This window comes from Oryx dammah, unplaced genomic scaffold, assembly GCF_014754425.2.
Source record: "Oryx dammah isolate SB20612 unplaced genomic scaffold, SCBI_Odam_1.1 HiC_scaffold_1, whole genome shotgun sequence".
In the NCBI taxonomy this organism is placed as follows: Eukaryota; Metazoa; Chordata; class Mammalia; order Artiodactyla; family Bovidae; genus Oryx; species Oryx dammah.
In genome coordinates this window covers 93,198,578-93,205,388 of record NW_024070185.1, presented here as the reverse complement: position 1 = coordinate 93,205,388, position 6,811 = coordinate 93,198,578, and the positions used below count along the sequence as shown (strand labels likewise).

Sequence of the window (6,811 nt, the reverse complement as noted above, 5' to 3'; positions counted from 1 at the left end):
TTAACTCCCAGCAGCCCATTCCCGAGTTCTAAGGAAGCTTGCCTTCTTCTGAGCTACCTGATCTTTCTTCTGAGCAAGTGACATTTTGGACTGATTCCACCTCTTCTTTTTAACTTCTTTCTTAGGCTTCTTCTCATACACTGACTTCTCTCATATTGCAGCATGAGCTTTTTTATACATCTCCTCCATCATGTATGGAGTTATGTTGTTCTTTATGAATGGAGAGGATTGTTTCTTGTAGGCATCCTCATCTTCTTCAATCAGATAACACATGTAATCTGCAGCATTCTGCCCCATGATGTGCTTTCGGTGTACCTCAGCACTGAATTCTTTGTTTTCTGAATCATAACTAGGGAACCGTTTGGTATTGTGAGGGATAGACAAACCTTCATTGACAGCTCCCTTCAGGGTCCCAGAAACTATTCTCCGTAGTGGTCCTGGCAAGTCCTGCATCGAAGTAACAGGTGAAGGCACCAGGTTGACTATCAACGCTTTCCACATTGTGTTCATCTCCAGTCACCTTGACTTGGCCTTTGTAAATTTTGTCCATACCACACCTATTCAGAAGCCTGCAGGCCAGCAGCAGGCCAGTACAATGTGCCACAGCATAATTTGTCAGGCCAACCTTCGCACCATACTTTGGGAGTTCGTGAGCATAAACTGCACAAACTGTTATATGTCCTTCTATACAGGCATAAGCAGTCTGACAAATGATATCTCTGTTTGTTACATGAATGATCATTCTGTAATTGGATGTGTTGTACTTATTTTTATCTTGGATTACCAATCGTTTCTGAGCATAGTAGTCAGTTTTGCCCTCTTGCCGTCTGAATTTTACTTGGTATCTCTTGAAGTCAGCCGTGTTCTGGAAAACTTTAACCCCATACTGTAGAACAGAACCCCGACTCTGCAGCTGGCCACAGAGCTCTGTGGTCCCATTCTTACAAGACTCACTCCAGTCAAGTTCATTTCTTATCTGCAGGCCTCTGGACCTAAGCTCTTTTCTGCTTCATTGTCATTATTTTTTCTAGATTGGAATGTCCTTTCTATCTCTCTAAATTCTAGCCATTTGTTTTATAAGACCCCACACTGATTTTTCCCTTTTCTGACTTCCGGTGGCAGTTCTAGTCTACACTGTACTATACAACATTCGCAGATTTATTATGCTTTTCTAGGCTCAGCCCTTGATGCTGGATGGCAGTGGCTAACTTATCTTGCTGGCTGGAGGGTCTGAATACTTTGAAGACATACTGATAGTGAAGAAATAGGCAAGAATGATGCAGTGAGTTGGAATCCAGAGAAACAGACCAAGTAGACCTCAGTTGGAGTGGCTGAGAAACACTAGAGCAAGTAGAGGGGCATGCAGTGTGGATAAGCATAGACTGATTCTCTTATTCCAGTTGAGAGAATCTCAAACAAGGGCTCTTGTTAGCTCTCCCAGGGTCAAGAGCTTCATCCCTAACTAACCAAATGTGTTGGGGAAGACAAGGCCACGTAGGAATTTGCCATATGGATAGGGGTGGGGTGAATAGTTCCTCTGAGGAGGGGTTTTGGCCAACCATGGATGGCCTATGGATATCTAATATATTAAAAGCACAGCAGTGACTGTCCACTGGTAATGTCCAGTATAGGCATGTGGGTCAGTATGCTGGAAATCAGGAAGGAAGAACTATGGTGGAGCATACCACCCTTCCTATTGTTCGAACAGAATCAACAAGTCTTTATTGAGACTTACTCCCTGGGGATTTGATAATTGTTGGACTAGCCTTCAACTCTGTACACTGTCATTTTTTTTTTCCTGTTACATTAACCCTAGGACCTGAGGCTCCATTTAGACACCCAACAGCCTTGACATTTCTCTGCTCTGCAAGGAACCACTGACAACTTGCACTGTTATCTTGGTCTTAATGACTGCTAAGTCACTTCATTTCCCAGAGGGAGATTGTGAAATCATCAACAGTGTCAGCTCACTGGCAGCCTTAAGCTCTGGATGGAATGTTTCCAGGAAGAAATGCGAGTGAGAAAAGGAGCTGGACACTTCCTTTTAGAGGAAGACTATTAGCTCATCCTGGGAAGGTCAGCTGGATGGTGGCAGAGTATAGAAGTATTAGCATTAAATGCTTAACTCTGGACTGGTCTTCCCCAGCACTAGGGGGCACCAAAGTCAGCAACTTCCTGATTCTTAAGCATGCCAGCTGTTAGGAAATAAGATGAGGGACAAAGCTGTGAGGTAGGGAAGGTGGTATGCATGAAGACCCTGACATGTCTAGGTCCCTTTGGGCCATCTCTACTTGCTCTGTTCTGGCTTCTGTTGGTTGATCTGGGCTCTCCAGCAGCTTACCTGCCACCATACCCCTATTTCTTAGAGCTGCTGGGTTTTTGACCCATTACTTCTTTCAGAATTTATGCCTTTGCTTCATTTGTCTGGCATGTGGATATTTGTTGGACTCTGCAGTGCCCCTTTGAACCTTTTCTTTTTGTGACATATTATGGAGGTGGTTTATCCAGGTGACCCAAGGCAGTGCAAGCTCCGCATCCCACATGCTGGCACCTGGCTCTAAGCTTACTAGTACAGCTTCCAAATATACTGGGTGGAGTTTCTTTCCTTGCTGGGCCTCCACAATGCTGTAAAGGACTTAATCCTCCACAATGCTATATTACCATTGCCTGTTAACTCATGACTGCATCCCCTCTAGCCCAAGTCAAACACATCTCTGTACCCTCAGCCTCTGTCACAGAGCCTGGCACAGAGCAGCATTAACCATGACTGTGAAGTGATTGGAAAATACTCACTGCCACCTCTGAGTGTGGCCTGGACTTTTCCTCTGAAAATAGGACTCGCTTTTCCCTGTCTGTCTGTCCTTGGGTTCAGATGCAGCTAATCACCACACTCCTCTTCTCCTTTTCCACCTACTCTCTTTGCTTTTCCTACCAGTCTATCTGAGAGAGAGTGCAGTGTATTGGTTAAGAACATAGATCCTAAATAGGATTTTCTGGTTTTAAATCCTGGTTTTATTACTTATAAGCTGTGCAACTGTTAGCAAATTACTTTGCCTGTCTGTACCTCAGTTTCTTCCTCTGTAAAGTGGGAATAATAAGAATAGGACCAATCTCACAGGGCTGTTGGGAATATTAAATGTGTTACTATGAACAATGTACTTGGAATAGGATTTGGTACACAGCAGGCATTCTATAAGTGTTAGCTGTTGTTCCTTTTCTCTATCTTCACTGCTCAACCAAAAGTAAAGGTCATCTGACTTTGTTCCCTCTTGACTTCTTGGGCTTACCTACCTTCTTCTTGCACTCAACTTGTGTGCCTCAGTCTCATTCTCTGGTCCACTTAGTTGAATATTTACAAATATTTACCGATTTCTAATAAGCTAACACTGAGCTGTAGCCCAGGAGATATCTAGACTCATTCCTTTTAAGCACCACCTCCTCTACTCATGGTTCTTTCCTCGGTCAAGTCCTGATTCAGACCTTGGTCTTTTAATGGCTGACTGTGGGGGCTGCTGCTAGACAAAAATTTGACAAAGTTTTTTTGTAATGGGCTGGACAGTATTTTTTTTGATGGAAGTATAGTTGATTTACAGTGTTGTATTATTAATAGTTTTGGTATATGGCAAAGTAATTCAGAAACATTTATGTGTATGTATATATATATTTTTCATATTCCTTCCCATTATAATTTGTTATAAGATTGAATATCGTTTTCTGTGCTTTGTTTGTTATCTATTTTATATATAGTGGTGTATATCTGTTAATTTCAATCTCCTAATTTATCCCTTCCTTCCTTTCCCCTTTGGTAACCATAAGTTTTGTCTGTGAGTCTGTTTCTGGTTTGTAAATAAGTATCACTTTTTAAAAAATTCCATATATAAGTGATATCATTTGATATTTGTCTTTCTTTGTCTGACAATTCACTTAGTATGATAATCTCTAATTCCATTTATTAATGTTTATTTGTGTGTGTATCACATCTTCTTTATCCATTCATCTGTTGATGGACATTTAGGTTTCTTCCATGTCTTGGCTGTAGTGCTGCAGTGGTTGTTGGGGTACATGTATCTTTTTGAATTAGGGAATTAGAGTTTTCTCTGGATATGTGCCCAGGAGTGGAATTGCTAGGTCATATGGTAATTCTAAAATTTTAAAGCAACCTCCATACTGTTTTCCATAGCAGCTGCATGAATTTACATTCCTACCAACAGTGTGGGAGGGTTTCCTTTTCTCTATACCCTCTCTAGCATTTATTATGGTCATCATTCTGACTGGTGTGAGGTGATGCTTCATTGCAGTTTTGATGTGCATTTCTCTAATAATTAGCAGTAATGAGTGTCTTTTTATGTGCCTGTTGGCTATCTCTATGTCTTCTTCAGAGAATTGTCTGTGTAGGTCTTCTGCCCAGTTTTTGATTGCATTGTTTGTTTCTTTGGTATTGAGTTGTATGAGCAGTTTGTATATTTTAGAAATTAAGCCCTTGTTGCTTGCATTGTTTGCAAATAAATTCTCCAGTCTTTAGGTTATCTTTTCATTTTTTTTTATGTTTTCCTTTGCTGTGAAAAAGTTTATAAGTTTGGTTAGGCCCTATTTGTTTATTTTTTGCTTTTATTTCTATAATTTTGGGAGACTGACCTAAGAAAGCATAAATATGGTTCATGCCAGAGAGTGTTTTGCCTATGTTCTTTTCTAGGAGTTTTATGGTATCATGTCTTATATTTAATTGTTCAAGCTATTTTGAGTTTATTTTTGTGTATTGTGTTGAGGGTGTGTTCTAACTTCAATGATTTACATGAAACTGTCCAGCTTCTCCAACACCACTTGCTGAAGAGACTGTCTTTTCTCCATTTTATATTCTTGCCTCCTTTGTTGAAGATTAATTAACCATAGGTGGGTGGGTTTATTTCTGGGCTCTTTATTCTGTTCCATTGATCCATATGCCTGTTTTTGTGCCAATACCACAATGTTTTGATTAGCTTTGTAGTATTGTCTGGAGGGTTATGCCTCCAGCTTCATAGATATTTTAGGCTTTGCAGGCCACACAGGGTCTCTGTCTTGTCTCCTTTTCTTCCTCTTCCTTCTTTCAGTTCAGTTCAGTTCAGTTTAGTTGCTCAGTCGTGTCCGACTCCTTGCAACCCCATGAATCGCAGCACGCCAGGCCTCCCTGTCCATCACCAACTCCCGGAGTTCACTCAGATTCACGTCCATCGAGTCAGTGATGCCATCCAGCCATCTCATCCTCTGTCGTCCCCTTCTCCTCCTGCCCCCAATCCCTCCCAGCATCAGAGTCTTTTCCAATGAGTCAACTCTTTGCATGAGGTGGCCAAAGTACTGGAGTTTCAGCTTTAGAATCATTCCTTCCAAAGAAATCCCATCCCTAACTTGAAGGCTGTATTAAATGAGTTTACAAGCCATATTGGATCATCAATAAGTCCCATGAGGGCAGGAACAATCTGTCTCATTACCCTGATGGTCTAATGCTACCCGGGCACATGATAAGCCTTTGATTAGTACTTGTTGAATAAATGAATAAACAATAAATGAGTTCAAACAAGCCTCTGGCTTCCAAATTTAAGAGACAGAATTTCTGTGTAAGTTCTACAGTGAATAGGAGAACCCCAGGGAAGCGTTCTATTAAGTTGACTCCTTGCTCTGTCTGCAGTTGTCAAAGGGTACAGGAGCTTTTCATGGAGTCTGCCTTAGCTTAAGTACCTACCTGCAATTCCACTACCATCTTCTAGTTGAGAACCAAGCCTCTCTGGAGCCTCGGTTCCATACTAGCAGTGTGCTGGTAAATAGTTAACAACCAGCTACCCAAAAAACAAGCAAACAATCCCTGATTTATAGTATTTGCCAATTTCCATGGTGTCAATACTTCCACCATGGCCAATTTCATGCTATGAAATGAAGCCACTAAACTTGAAGCTGGGAAGAGAGATGCCATTAAACCATACTCCCTGCCCTGCTCACCTCTGCAGTCCTAAGAACCATATGCCTCCTTGGAGAGTAATTGAAAGAAACGTTAGCTCTCACAATCTCTGCCTTTAGCATTGGGCTCTTCTCTGTGTTTTGGTGGATGGGTACCATTATCTTGCCTTCCCAGACTTCCTGGATTTTGGCCTTTGCCTGCTTTGATCCCCAGGCCCTGAGTGCTCATTGACCTCCTGACTCCCTGTTTCTTGCAGAACACAGATGGCTGGACTCTTCCTGATCCACCCTAGCTTCCTGGCTGTCAGGTTTTTGATGTGTTTCTGAGCACAGACACACACAGCCACTCTACCTCCTGCAGGGTCTTCTGGTTTCCAGGCTGTGATGTGCTTTGACCACTCACTTCCAATTCTCACAGCACACCTCTCTTGACTGCTGGGAGGTTAACTCTCATCCTGCTTATTGGGAACTCAGTTCCCAGCTCATTTCTTCTTGCTCTGTCTTGGCTTCTGTTTAATTAGTACCATCTGCTTCTAAATCTGTATATAATTTTCACCTTTATTGATTCACACAAAAATAATTACTGGGTGCATTTTTTGTGTACCATGCTATGTCTAGGCACCCAGGATACCTCAGTGAACAAAACAAGTAGGATTCTCTGTCCTTGGGGGGCTTATAATAAAGTGTGAGGAAGCTCATACTAAACAACAGGAGTAATAAATCATATATTACAAAAGAAGGTGATAAGTAGGATGGAAAAAGTAAGTAGGGAAAGATGGGTTGACAGTGCTGATAGGAGGCACATGGTTAGAGTGGCCTCTTTGAGAAGGTAACATTCAAGTAAAGCCTTGCAACACATACTGTGTGTTCTGTACTGTCATAC

At 41.7% G+C, this 6,811-nt stretch overlaps 1 pseudogene; it reads right to left on the bottom strand.

Moving 5' to 3' along the window:
* Nucleotides 1-874, bottom strand: LOC120864155 (annotated as a pseudogene).
* Nucleotides 875-6,811: the final 5,937 nt, after the last annotated feature.